Source organism: Bombina bombina, chromosome 2, assembly GCF_027579735.1.
Source record: "Bombina bombina isolate aBomBom1 chromosome 2, aBomBom1.pri, whole genome shotgun sequence".
Taxonomy (NCBI): Eukaryota; Metazoa; Chordata; class Amphibia; order Anura; family Bombinatoridae; genus Bombina; species Bombina bombina.
In genome coordinates, this window is record NC_069500.1 from 829,200,827 (window position 1) to 829,215,696 (window position 14,870).

A 14,870-nucleotide genomic window follows, 5' to 3' on the forward strand; every position below is an offset into this window, starting at 1 on the left:
TCAGAATCAATTTAAGAAAAAAAAAAAAAATTTTTAGTACTGGCAGACTTACTGCCAGTACTTAAGATGGCGGTGACAATTGTGAGGTGGGGGAGGGAAAAGAGCTGTTTGAGGGGGGTCAGGGAGGGTTCAGGGGGTGGGATATCTCAGGTGGGAGGCTGATCTCTACATTAAAGCTAAAATTAACCCTAGAAGCTGCCTAATTAACCACTTCACTGCTGGGCATAATACAAGTGTGGTGCTCAGTGGCATTTAGTGGCCTTCTAATTACAAAAAAGCAACGCCAAAGCCATATATATCTGCTATTTCTAAACAAAGGGGATCCCAGAGAAGCATTTACAACCATTTGTGCCCTAATTGCACAAGCTGTCTGTAAATAATTTCAGTGAGAAACCTAAAATTGTGAAAAAGTAAACATTTTTTTTTTATTTGATCGCATTTGGCAGTGAAATTGTGACATGAAATATACCAAAATAGGCCTAGATCAATACTTTGGGTTGTCTACTAAAAATATAAAAAATAAAATTATGTGAGGGGTTATTCAGGGATTCCTGACAGATATCAGAATTTTGATTAAAAAATGTTTTGGAAATAGCAAAGTGCCACTTGTATTTATTTCCCTATAACTTACACAAAAAACAAAGAACATGTTAACATTGGGTATTTCTAAACTCAGGAGAAAATTTAGAAACTATTTAGCATGGGTGTTTTTGATGGTTGTAGATGTGTAACAGATTTTGGGGGTCAAAATTAGAAAAAGTGTTTTTTTTCCATTTTTTCCCTCATATTTAAAAAAAAAAAAATTTATAAGATATGTTGAAAAAAATGCTATCTTTAGAAGGTCAATTTAATGGCAAGAAAAAACTGTATATAATATGTGTGGGTACAGTAAATGAGGAAAATTACAGCTAAACACAAACACCTCAGAAATTAAAAAATAGCCCAGTCAGAAAATGGAAAAGTGCTGTGGTCCTTAAGGGGTTAAAATGAAGTCTTTAAAACATAAAGCAAAAAAAACAAATTGATAACATTTTTTTGGATGTGCAGGAGAAAATCCAATACAACTTGACCCACAACTACTGCCTGATTTTGTACAATATCCATGTATGGTGTATATTATGCAATAATCAAGCAGTAATATGATTTTTTCAAACAAACAAAGATGTATTCATTTGTTTATCAGCTTGCTTTATTTTATTTGTACTGTACAAAAAAGTTACAAAATTAGTAAATTTTTGTGTGGTAAAAAAAATCATAATAACATTTTTAATCATTATTGCACATTAACCTTACATGGGTATTTTACACAAGCATGCTAGCTTGTACCTGAGATATGCAGTACAAGTATCACAGCTGCTTGTACACTACTGTACTCTAGTAGTGCTACACTGACAAATCGCCGGTTTGTGGTGGCCTCCCTCCTTCTCAGCTACCAACACCCAGGCACCAGCCCCTGAAATTATGTAAAAGAGCGGCAAGCCAATCAATTCCTCTCAACAGAAGCTTATTTGTCTGGAGGAATCTGATTGGCTGCCCGCATCCTGACGCGCATGTTTATACGCATGAGCCGATTGGCTGAAGATGAAATTATTCATCTCTCAGTCTTTGGCTACGCGAGTCCACGCCAACTGCCGCCGAAGGAGTGAAGAGCCAAGACACACTGCTCGCGAATGTCCGCGCGTCACCTCTTCCCCTAGCTGCGCGTTGCTTAGCGTGCAGTGTGTCACGGGCTTGACTTGAAAATATGAATGTTGCATAAATATGATTTTACATGTTTTCTTCTACTTAACAGCAAAGGGCTCCAATGCCTATATATGTATACATATGTGTTTATGTTTTTTAGATGTATATATGTATGTAAATATACACACACATATATATAGGGAGAGATGGGAGGGAGAGAAAGAAGGGAGGGAGAGAAAGAAGTGAGGGAGGAAGGGAGGGAGGGAGGGAGGAAGGGAGGGAGGAAGGTTAGCTCAGTAGCTTTCATCCTATTAGCTGATTTGAATTTTTCATCCAATAGGAATGCAAAGTACCCCAAATATAAAACAAGTACCTTGCATTCAAGCTTCAGTGTGTGGCATCGATCACATGAAGAGGATCGTCCACGCTGAATGGCTCCGCGGCTGCCGGTCCTGTTCCGTGGCCACTTCCGCTCCACCATTGCCCTGGATGAAGATAGAAGAGGTCCCCGGCAAACAAGCTCCGCTACGCGTTGTCATAGCTCTGCTCCACCGGGATGAAGAAAGAAGATGGCCCAGTGCTGGATGACGATGGGGCCGTCTGGAATAAGACCTTCACTGCCGGTCTTCAGGAATGGTGAGTATCTATTTCGGGGTTACAGTTAGGTGGGGTTTTTTTTGTTTTTTTGGGTGTTTTTTTTTTAGATTAGGGCTTTTAATTTTAATGGGCAGCAAAAGAGCGGATTGCCCTTTTAAGGGCAATGCCCAAACAAATGCCCCTTTAGGGGAATTTTTCTAGAGTTAGGTTTTTTTTATTTTGGGGGGTTTGGGGGGTTTTACTTTTAGGGGGTAATTTGTCATTTTAAAAGTAAAAGAGATGATTGCTTCAGGGCAATGCCCTACAAAAGGCCCTTTTAAGGGCTATTGGTAGTCTATCCTTAGATTAGGAGGTAGTTTTATGTTGGAGTGGGTTTTTTGTTTTTATAGGGGTATTAGATTAGGTTTCAATTTTTTTTATTTTGGATCATTTTGTTTAGTTTTTTTTGTAATTTTAGACTTTTATTTTTGTAATATTAGATTTTTTTTAATTTAATCTTAGTTTTTTATGTAATTGGGGTTAACTTAGGTGGTGTTAGGTTAGGGGGCATAGTGATTAGATTAATACTTTGCATTATGGGGGTGGCAGTTTAGGGGTTAATAGGTTAATTAGGTAGATTGCGTTGTAGGGGTATGGCAGTTTAGTGGTTAATTGTGTAATTAGATATTTTGCGTTTTGGGTGGGTGGCGGATTAGGGGTTAATAACTTTATTAGGTACTTTGCGATGTGGGGGTTGACGGATTAGGGGTTAATTCATTTTACTTAGTTATTGCAGAGGGGGGATGGCGGTTGACAGGTGGATATTGCACATGTGTTAGGTGTTTGTTAAAACTTCCAGGGAGTTACGGTGCTCATATACTCAACCCAAGGCTTGATGCACCTGCCTATGTGTGGCGAGGTGAAAATTGGGTAAAATGTCTCCATTTTTGCTGCGTAAGTCCTTGTGTGGAATATGCGATTGCAACATCCGTCTAAAAACAGCCGCCGCTGGCTTTTGCGGACATTGTCGCATATGTAATATTGCACCAGGTTTTTATGTTTATTTGCCAGAACACTACAAGGTAAAATAATGGGGGGGTTAAACTGTGAAATCAAGATTATTACAGGTACATATCCCCAAATCCAGAATTCTAAAATCCAGAATTATTCCAAAATCCAAACTTTTTAATTTATATTTTTTCAAAATTTTGATATTTGGTATGCTTTTCATGTTCTAAAATGCAACTGATAGTCTATATTTATTTAAAACAACAGCTAATGCCTTTGTGATTACAATACTGTACTATCTTTCTTATCATATTATTTAGACAAAAGTATTAAAACTTATATACAACTACCTTTAGGTGTATAAGCTATATTATGACATGTAAATATTGCTTAAAGGGACAGTAAAGTAAAAAAAACATCTTTCATGATTTAAATAGGGCATGTCATTTTAAACAACTTTCCAATTTACTTTTATTACCAATTTTGCTTTGTTCTCTTGGTATTCTTAGTTGAAAGCTAAATCTAGGAGGTTCATGTGCTCATTTCTTAGACCTTGAAGACTGCCTCTAATCTGAAAGCATTTTGACAGTTTTTCCCCACTAGAGGGTGTTTGTTCATGTGTTTCATATAGATAACATTGAGCTCAGGCACGTGAAGCTCCTAGGAGTCAGCACTGATTGGCTAAAATTGCAAGTCTGTCAAAAGAACTGAAATAAGGGGGCAGTCAGCAGAAGGTTAGATACAAGGTGATCACAGAGGTAAAAAGTATATTATTATAACTGTGTTGGTTATGCAAAATTGAGGAATGGGTAATAAAGGGATTTTCTACCTTTTTAAACAACAAAAATTCTGGTGTTTGCTGTCCCTTTAAATAACATATATTATTGCTGTTTACACTTGGTTCCACTCCCTTTTTCCATTATACAGATTCCAGTATTCCAAAATCCAAACTTTTTCCGGTCCCAAAGAGTTTGGATAAAGGGGGATGTATCTGTATTAGGTCCTTTTTGTTCTGGGATCTTCTCAGTAATTTAATGGTGTGATTTCCGCATTTATGCCTCATTGCCTTTATTATATTTTCCACACTGTCAGCATTAAACTTGTCTGTATGGCTATATTGTCTTCTTATTTTTGTAGATTTAGATACAGATATTAAAGGGACAGTAAAGTCATAATTAGACATTCATGATTTAGGCAGCACATACAATTTTAAACAACTTTCCAATCTAATTGCTTCCTTCTCTTGACATCCTTTGCTGAAATGTTTATCTAGGAAAGCTCAGGAGCAGAAAATAGAACCTAGGTTCTAGCTGCTGATTGGTGGCTGCATGTGTTCAGTTTGAAACCAGTAGTGCATTACTGCTCCTTCAACAAAAGATACCAAGAGAAAAAAGCAAATTTGATAATAGATGTAAACTGGAAAGTTGTTTAAAATTGTATGTTCTACCTAAATCATGAACAAAAACTTTTTTGGGATTCATGTCCCTTTAATTGTATAGCAAAATACAACCATTTCAGATCATATACATTAGATAACAGTATAAAAAAACATATATATATATATATATATATATATATATATATATATATATATACATACAGGGAGTGCAGAATTATTAGGCAAATGAGTATTTTGACCACATCATCCTCTTTATGCATGTTGTCTTACTCCAAGCTGTATAGGCTCGAAAGCCTACTACCAATTAAGCATATTAGGTGATGCGCATCTCTGTAACGAGAAGGGGTGTGGTCTAATGACATCAACACCCTATATCAGGTATGCATAATTATTAGGCAACTTCCTTTCCTTTGGCAAAATGGGTCAAAAGAAGGACTTGACAGGCTCAGAAAAGTCAAAAATAGTGAGATATCTTGCAGAGGGATGCAGCACTCTTAAAATTGCAAAGCTTCTGAAGCGTGATCATCGAATAATCAAGCGTTTCATTCAAAATAGTCAACAGGGTCGCAAGAAGCGTGTGGAAAAACCAAGGCGCAAAATAACTGCCCATGAACTGAGAAAAGTCAAGCGTGCAGCTGCCAAGATGCCACTTGCCACCAGTTTGGCCATATTTCAGAGCTGCAACATCACTGGAGTGCCCAAAAGCACAAGGTGTGCAATACTCAGAGACATGGCCAAGGTAAGAAAGACTGAAAGACGACCACCACTGAACAAGACACACAAGCTGAAACGTCAAGACTGGGCCAAGAAATATCTCAAGACTGATTTTTCTAAGGTTTTATGGACTGATGAAATGAGAGTGAGTCTTGATGGGCCAGATGGATGGGCCCGTGGCTGTATTGGTAAAGGGCAGAGAGCTCCAGTCCGACTCAGAAACCAGCAAGGTGGAGGTGGAGTACTGGTTTGTGCTGGTATCATCAAAGATGAGCTTGTGGGGCCTTTTCGGGTTGAGGATGGAGTCAAGCTCAACTCCCAGTCCTACTGCCAGTTTCTGGAAGACACCTTCTTCAAGCAGTGGTACAGGAAGAAGTCTGCATCCTTCAAGAAAAACATGATTTTCATGCAGGACAATGCTCCATCACACGTGTCCAAGTACTCCACAGCGTGGCTGGCAAGAAAGGGTATAAAAGAAGAAAATCTAATGACATGGCCTCCTTGTTCACCTGATCGGAACCCCATTGAGAACCTGTGGTCCATCATCAAATGTGAGATTTACAAGGAGGGAAAACAGTACACCTCTCTGAACAGTGTCTGGGAGGCTGTGGTTGCTGCTGCACGCAATGTTGATGGTGAACAGATCAAAACACTGACAGAATCCATGGATGGCAGGCTTTTGAGTGTCCTTGCAAAGAAAGGTTGGCTATATTGGTCACTGATTTGTTTTTGCTTTGTTTTTGAATGTCAGAAATGTATATTTGTGAATGTTGAGATGTTATATTGGTTTCACTGGTAAAAATAAATAATTGAAATGGGTATATATTTTTTTTTGTTAAGTTGCCTAATAATTATGCACAGTAATAGTCACCGGCACACACAGATATCCCCCTAAAATAGCTATAACTAAAAACAAACTAAAAACTACTTTCAAAACTATTCAGCTTTGATATTAATGAGTTTTTTGGGTTCATTGAGAACATGGTTGTTGTTCAATAATAAAATTAATCCTTAAAAATACAACTTGCCTAATAATTCTGCACTCCCTGTATATGTTGTATTTTTGCTCGAAAACAATAAACAAACAGATACATGCGACAAAAACTACTGACTGCTACTATGAAGACAGAAAGGCTTTCCTGTAGGTGAGTAAGGCTTCAAAAATTCATAATCAAGTTTGTAAACTTGACTTTTGTTCTTTTGTTCTTGGCCAGTCCTCACCCCATTACAAATATATATATATATATTTGTGCTGCTGGCATGTAGCAACAGCACTACTACTGTTTTTTTATTTTTTTTTAAAATCCATACATGAAAAAAATAGCAATAATTCAAAGTTACAAGAATTTCCAGCACTTATTAAATTATGTATAAATTATATACATATTTAGCACCACCAAGTTCTTGTTCAAAATTTTGAAATCAAATATAAACGCAACCCAACATCTAAATACACTTTCACTGTATACCCCTAGTTCCTTTATTGTGTGGGATCAAGAGAAGAGATCAAGAAGGAGATAGAGGGAGGGAGAGTGAAAAATAATAATAATAATAATCATAATAAAAAAAACTATAGTTTAAACCCTAATTAATTTGAAAAACTCCATTCCTCTCTAAATTTTCTATTTGTGATATATTAAAAAGTAAATATATCAAGCAGCGGGTCAACTAAAGCAGAGAACCTGTCAATTGACAACTTGCTCTTTTGGCAAATGTTCTCTTGAACAATCCCGTCCCCTGCTCTTGAGTTATTGATTGTCTGTAAATCACCCAAAACTGCTTTTTTTTTTTTTAATATTTTATTTTATACCAACAATGCAACATAAACAGTGCTAAGACTTAATTAGAAGAAACAATACACTGATAAGGCTAAACAGTATTCATTTCACACAAGCCAGGTAAGCAAAAGAAAATGGAACAAAAAGTATTACATCAACAACGCAAGTTATGTCAGTTAAAATAATAATCCTGAGCTTTCTTCTCTTAAGCTTTACTAAGTGCATTGTTGGGAAGTTTATAATTATAATCTGATAACAACAAAAACTGGTGACTTACAATATAATTATCACAGAACTAATGGTTAACCCCGTATTAAACTAAATAGGCGGAAACAAAAGAGGGAAAAAAATATATATTAAAGGAAATATATGAAAGAGAATATATGAAGGAAGTGTATGTAAGTGTGTCTCTCCGTCTTACTACCAGATGCCTAGCAGGACTATTTCAGTGTTTCTAAATGGAGATATCAGATAATCAATTTCGCTAGGTGGAAATATTTTAATGAATTTATACCATTTTTTAAAGAAAAATGCTATTTCTCAATCTGAGTTCGGGTCAGTAGCTTATTGCTCAACTAAGTATTGCTTTTTAAGATAATTATTTACTTCCAGAATTGAGGGTAAAAATTTGCTCTTCCACTTCTTGAAAATCAAATTCCTGGCCGCGAGAATAACCAAATTTACTATCTTAGCATTATTTAAATATAAATTCTTGTCTGTCAAGAAAATAATATCTGTCACCGTCAGCTTGAAGGGAGTTACTTTCAGCGCCTTAAAGGACCAGTCAACACTGTACATTTGCATAATAAACAAATGCACGATAAGAAGACAATGCAATAGCACTTAGTCTGAACTTCAAATGAGTAGTAGATTTTTGTTAAATGAATTGCAAAGTTATGTCTATTTCCACTCCCCCTGTATCATGTGATAGCCATCAGCCAATCACAAATGCATATACATATATGCTGTGAATTCTTGCACATGCTCAGTAGGATCTGGTGACTCAAAAAGTGTAAAATATAAAAAGACTGTGCACATTTTGTTAATGGAAGTAAATTGGAAAGTTGTTTAAAATTGCATGCTCTATCTGAATCACGAAGTTTAATTTTGACTTGCGTGTCCCTTTAAGTAGCCAAAATTCTAATATTCTCCAAAACTGCTGTAGTTTGGGACAAGCCCAAATCATGTGTATTAGATCTGCAGCTGGTAAACTACACTTTGGGAATTTATTAAAGTTTTTATTGTACCATCTGAAGCCTCTATCTGGGGTATAATAAATTTGATTTTTAATGTGGGACTCTCTCCAGATCTCAGCTATAGTAGCGCAGAAAAGCAAGGATAGGGAGCGCGACACATGTAGCTCTTGGTCAATACTAACGTAGATGAGGTTTGTCCATTTTTGGGCTAAATTTCCTAGATTAAATCCTCCCTTATATGAAGCCAGATAAGATTACCAAGGAGAGATAGAAAAATGACCTGCTTTGGCCAAGACTGGCCAGTTATCAAGTTTGCCCCAAGACCATCTCCAGGAGAATTTACTGACTAACAGCATGGCATAGTGTCTGGCTTGCAAGTATGCAAAAAAATTGCGGTTGTTAAGGTCAAACTCTTGTTTCAGCTCTTCAAAGGATTTGATGTTTCCTGCCTCTGAGTCGAGGAGCTGTGATACCAAATAAAACCCATGTCTATGCCAGTTCTGCAATAATGAAGATAATGTTCCCTCTTGATACTCTGGATTTCCTAGAAAGGTTTGAAATCTGGGGATATTAATATTTACTTCAGCTCGTGCTCCAATCTTACTCTATGCCTGAATTATCGTGTAGATTGTTTTGAGTAGTTTCGCCTGTTTGGGGATTGAGTGAAAGGGAACGTGAAGCAGAGATGCTGGCAAAAGTGGATATATCATATTAAACTCTAGCCCAATATCTGTAAAATGATCTGACTCCGTAATCCAATCAACTGCAATACGGCCAAGAAAGACTAGATTATAGAGATATAAATCAGGATGAGCAAGGCCAGCAAATTGCTGAGGAAGAGACAATTTCTGAAGAGATATTCTAGGTTTTTTTTGACTGCCAAATAAAACAACGGAGTGTGGTATTAAATTTCTTGATGTCGTAGGATTTCAGCATAATAGGGAGAGTTTATAATATATAATGAATTTTGGGCAGGATCATCATTTTAAAGAGGGCAATATGACCTGATATCGAAAGGGGAAGGTTCTGCCAATTTGTCATATAAGTAGTGGCTTGAAGAAGAATTGGAGAGATGTTCAAGGCATACCAGTCTTGAGGGTGATCCAACATAATAATCCCTAGATATCTGAATGAGCTAGAGACTGTCTTGAAGGGGTTATCTATCCGAAAATTCTTTGTTTTTCTTAGCCATAGCAGCTCAGACTGCAGTTTATTCACTTTGTAACCTGAAAATTGGCCAAATAATTTCATTATGTCCATAAGCTTTGGAATATTTGTAGAGGTGTTAGACATGTGTATATCAATAAGTCATCTGCGTATAGGGCCAGCTTCACCTCTTTTTTATGAATTTTTATGCCTTCAATCTGTTTGATTTTAACGGCTAAAGGTTCAATTGCAAGATCAAACAGTAGCGGCGAGAGCGGGCAGCCTTGCCGGGTACCTTTTTCCAGTCTGATTGTATTTGACTCCTGCCCGTGTATGAATAAGCTAGTAGAAGACTGGGTGCAAATATTTTTAACTAGATTGAAAAAGTTATCGCAAAGCTCAAACCAGTATAATGCGTCCAGCAGGTATTCATGACAGACGCGATCGATTGCTTTTTCAGTGTCGATCGCTAAAACTGCGGCATAAAGATGGTCTTTCAGCAAACTTCTCTCAGCATTTTTGAAATAATCAATAAGCAAGAGAAGTTGTCTGATTTTGGATGTTGAGCTTTGATTAAGAAGAAACCCCACCTGATCTCTGTGGATAATCTCCGGTAGCCCTTCCTGCAGTCTCTTAGCCAAAATGGAGGTGAATAACTTCTAGTCAGTATTTAGGAGGGCAATAGGCCTATAAGATTCTCTATTACGCGGATCTTTTCCTGTCTTAAGATTAAGAAATGTATGCAATGCTACAAAATTGGCAGGAATTTAAGCATTCTCACTATAAAAATAATTAAAGAGTTTAGTTAAGTTAGGAGTAAGTGACGACGCCAGATTCTTATAAAATTCATTTGGCAATGCGTCCAGGCCTGGGGCTTTGTCTAGTTTTAGCGCTTGCATAGCTTGATTCACTTCCATCTCTGATACTGGAGAGTTTAGATTAAGATTAAATTCAGAGCTACAGCTTGTTATAGGAGTGTCCTCCCAGAATCTTGCGCATGCGGCCATTTCCGGAGAAGAAGAAGAATAAATTGTTTTATAATACTGAGAGAAAGATTCAGAAATTTCTTCAGGTGAGGTAAGTAACTTCTTATTAACCTGTAAAGATTCAATTGTCGAAGATTGTCTGTAATTTTTCACTATCTTAGATAATAGTTTGCCTGATTTATTGCCAAATTTATATAATCATGCTTGATATTTTAAATCTGCGCATACTGTATAGGAAGTTAACAAGGTATCTCATTCTCTCTCTACACTGATATATCTTTTCCAATTATCCTCTGAGGGAAAGCTTAGCTATCTATTATATGCATTAGTTACAGCGTCTATTACCTGTCTCTCCTTCTATCGAAAATCTTGCTTAACTTTTGCCATATAAGCAATGATATCTCCTCTTAGCACTGCTTTCGCAGTCTCCCAAATGATCGAAACACTAGGAACCGAGCCACTGTTAAATTGGAAGAATTCATCCATTTTATGTTTTAACCAGTTTCTGAATTTTAGATTTTTGCTAAGATATTTTGGGTAAAAAAAGCGTGACCCTCATAGGCAAGCATTCTCATATGGGATATCCAGCATTATGGGGGCGTGATCCAAAATGCAAATTTCCAATATTGAAGCTTTAGCACAAATTTGATAAAGACTATCACTTGTTAGCATGAGGTCAATTCTTGACAGTGACTTAAATACTTTCAAATAACAGGTGTAAGTCCTAGTGTCCGGGTTCTGTGCTCTCCATATATCTCTGACTGCAAGGTTTTGAAAGATAGAGTAAAATAATTTTGGCCTAGATTTAGAGTTTGGCGTTAGCCATCAAAAGCATCATTAAGGGGTCCTAATGCTGCTTTTTACCGCCCGCTGGTATTTAGAGTCAGGCAGGAAAGGGTCTACCGCTCACTTTCTTACCGCGACTCCAGGCTACCGCAGATCCCCTTACATCAATTGCGTATCCTATCTTTTCAACGGGATTTGCCTAATGCTGGTATTTGGAGTCTTGGAAGAAGTGAGCGGTAGACCCTCTACCGACAAGACTCCTACCGCAAAAAAAAGTCAGTAGTTAAGAGCTTTATGGGCTAACGCCGGAACATAAAGATCTTAACTACTGTGCTATAAAGTACACTAGCACCCATAAACTACCTATGTACCCCTAAACCGAGGCCCCCCCACATCGCAAACCCTCTAATAAAATTTTTTAACCCCTAATCTGCCGACCGGACACCGCCGCCACCTACATTATAGCTATGAACCCCTAATCTGCTGCCCCTAACATCACCGACACCTACATTATAGTTATTAACCCCTAATCTGCCCCCCCAATGTCGCCTCTACCTAACTACACTTATTAACCCCTACTCTGCCGACCGGACCTCGCCGCCACTATAATAAATGTATTAACCCCTAAACCGCTGCACTCCTGCCTCGTAAACACTATAATAAATGTTATTAACATCTAATCTGCCCTCCCTAACATCGCCGCCACCTACCTACAATTATTAACCCCTAATCTGCCGCCCCCAATGTCGCCGCTACTATAATAAAGTTATTAACCCCTAAACCTAAGTCTAACCCTAACACCCCCTAACATAAATATAATTTAAATAAAACGAAATAATATTCCTAAAATTAAATAAATTAATCCTATTTAAAACTAAATACTTACCTATAAAATAAACCCTAATATAGCTACAATATAACTAATAATTACATTGTATCTATTTTAGGATTTATATTTATTTTACAGGCAACTTTGTATTTATTTTAAGTAGGTACAATAGCTATTAAATAGTTAATAACTATTTAATAGCTACCTACTTAAAATAATTACAAAATTACCTGTAAAATAAATCCTAACCTAAGTTACAATTAAACCTAACACTACACTATCATTAAATTAATTAAATAAATTAACTACAATTACTTACAATTAAATTTAATTAAATAAACTAATCTATAATACCAAAACAAAACAAAACACTAAATTACAGAAAATAAATAAATATTACAAGAAGTTTAAACTAATTAAACCTAATCTAAGCCCCCTATTCTAAATTACAAAAGTAATCAGCTCTTTTACCTGTAAAAAAAACAACAACCCCCCCAACATTAAAACCCACCACCCTCATACCCCTATTCTAATCCACCCAAATCCCCTTAAAAAAACCTAACACTAACCACCTGAAGATCTCCCTACCTTGAGTCGTCTTCACCCAACCGGGCCGAAATCTTCATCCATGGTGCGCAGAAGAGGTCCTTCATCTGGTAGAAGTCTTCATCCAGGCAGCGTCTTGAATCTTCATCCATTCGGAGCGGAGCCATCTTCCAAGGAGCCGACGAGGAGCCATCCTCTTCATCCGGAGTCTTCTAACACAATGACGGTACTTTTAAGTGACGTCATCCAAGATGGCGTCCCTTCAATTCCGATTGGCTGATAGGATTCTATCAGCCAATCGGAATTAAGGTCGGAAAAATCTGATTGGCTGATTCAATCAGCCAATCAGATTTCAGTTCAATCCGGTTGGCTGATCCAATCAGCCAATCGGATTTAGCTCGCATTCTATTGGCTGATTGGAACAGCCAATAGAATGCAAGCTCAATCTGATTGGCTGATTGAATCAGCCAATCAGATTTTTCCTACCTTAATTCCGATTGGCTGATAGAATCCTATCAGCCAATCGGAATTGAAGGGACGCCATCTTGGATGACGTCACTTAAAGGTACCGTCATTGTGTTAGAAGACTCCGGATGAAGAGGATGGCTCCGCGTTGGCTCCTTGGAAGATGGCTCCGCTCCGGATGGATGAAGATTGAAGATGCCGCCTGGATGAAGACTTCTGCCAGATGAAGGGCCTCTTCTGCGCACCTTGGATGAAGATTTCGGCCAGGTTGGGTGAAGATGACTCAATGTAGGGAGATCTTCAGGGGGTTAGTGTTAGGTTTTTTTAATGGGGGTTTGGGTGGGTTAGAGTAGGGGTATGTGGGTGGTGTATTTTAATGTTGGGGGGGTTGTATTTTTTTTTACAGGTAAAAGAGCTGATTACTTTGGGGCAATGCCCCGCAAAAAGTCCTTTTAAGGGCTGGTAAAATAGCTGATTACTTTTGAAATTTAGAATAGGGTAGGGCATTTTATTATTTTGGAGGGCTTTTTTTATTAGGGGGCTTAGATTAGGTGTAATTAGTTTAAACTTCTTGTAATATTTTTTTATTTTCTGTAATTTAGTGGGGGGGGGTTTGTATTATAGATTAGTTTATTTAATTTAATTGTTGATAATTTTATTTAATTTATTTAATTAATTTAATGATAGTGTAGTGTTAGGTTTAATTGTAAATTAGGTTAGGATTTATTTTACAGGTAATTTTGTAATTATTTTAACTAGGTAGCTATTAAATAGTTATTAACTATTTAATAGCTATTGTACCTACTTAAAATAAATACAAAGTTGCCTGTAAAATAAATATAAATCCTAAAATAGAAACAATGTAATTATTAGTTATATTGTAGCTATATTAGGGTTTATTTTATAGGTAAGTATTTAGTTTTATATAGGATTAATTTATTTAATTTTAGGAATGTTATTTTGTTTTATTTAAATTATATTTATGTTAGGGGGGTGTTAGGGTTAGGGTTAGACTTAGGTTTAGGGGTTAATAACTTTATTATATTAGCGGCAACGTTGGGGACGGCAGATTAGGGGTTAATAATTGTAGGTAGGTGGTGGCGATGTTAGGGAGGGCAGATTAGGGGTTAATAACATTTATCATAGTGTTTGTGAGGCGGGAGTGCAGCGGTTTAGGGGTTAATACAGTTATTATAGTGGCAGAGAGGTCCAGTCGGCAGATTAGCGGTTAATAAGTGTAGTTAGGTAGCGGCGACGTTGAGGGGGGGCAGATTAGGGGTTAATAAATATAATATAGGTGTTAACGATGTTAGGGACAGCAGATTAGGGGTTCATAGAGATAATGTAGGTTGTGGCGGTGTCCGGAGCGGCAGATTAGGGGTTAATAATATAATGCAGGTGTCAGCGATAGAGATGGCGGCAGATTAGGGGTTAATAAGTGTAAGGTTAGGGGTGTTTAGACTCGGGGTTCATTTTAGGGTGTTAGGTGCAGACTTAGAAAGTGTTTCCCCATAGGAAACAATGGGGCTGCGTTAGGAGCTGAACGCTGCTTTTTTGCAGGTGTTTGTTTTTTTCCAGCCAGCTCAGCCCCATTGTTTCCTATGGGGGAATCGTGCATGAGCATGTTTTTCCAGATCACCGCTACCGTAGGCAACGCTGGTATTGAGGGTTGAAGTGGAGCTAAATTATGCTCAACGCTCCCTTTTCTGAGCCTAACACTAAGCCACTCAGACAACTCTAAATGCCAGCGTTGTCTTA